Source organism: Etheostoma spectabile, chromosome 23 (assembly GCF_008692095.1).
Source record: "Etheostoma spectabile isolate EspeVRDwgs_2016 chromosome 23, UIUC_Espe_1.0, whole genome shotgun sequence".
In the NCBI taxonomy this organism is placed as follows: Eukaryota; Metazoa; Chordata; class Actinopteri; order Perciformes; family Percidae; genus Etheostoma; species Etheostoma spectabile.
Window position 1 is genome coordinate 18,527,347 of NC_045755.1, and position 521 is coordinate 18,527,867.

The following is a 521-nucleotide window of genomic DNA, read 5'->3' on the forward strand; positions in this document are numbered from 1 at the left end:
TGGTTTGGATCTGCCACCAAAAAGGACAGGAGCAGATCTACAACGGACAGTTAGGACTGCAGAAAAGATCAACGGTGCCAACCTGCCCTCCGTTCATGACTTATACACTTCCAGAGTCAGGAAACAGGCAGGAACCATCACCGCTGACCCATCTCACCCCAGACACAACCTCTTCCAGCTTCTCCCCTCTGGGGGGCGCTACAGAGCACTGTACGTCAACACCAACAGACTCAGCAACAGTTTCTTTCCACAAGAATCACTCTGATGAACAGCTGACTTCTGACTCACAGTGCCAGGTTCAATTTCTAAGCTATAACCCAGCAACGCTGTCTCTAAGCAGCACTTGTTTACTGGTTCCAGTTATTATTTATTCATCGTCCTCATTCTCTATTTCAGAGCTGTTCATACTGTTCAAATTGAAATATAATATTTATATACTAGTATTTATTCCTGCACCCTTTGCACTATGCTAATTAGTTAAAATAATAACTGTCATAATTATAATTTACTCCTGCATACTT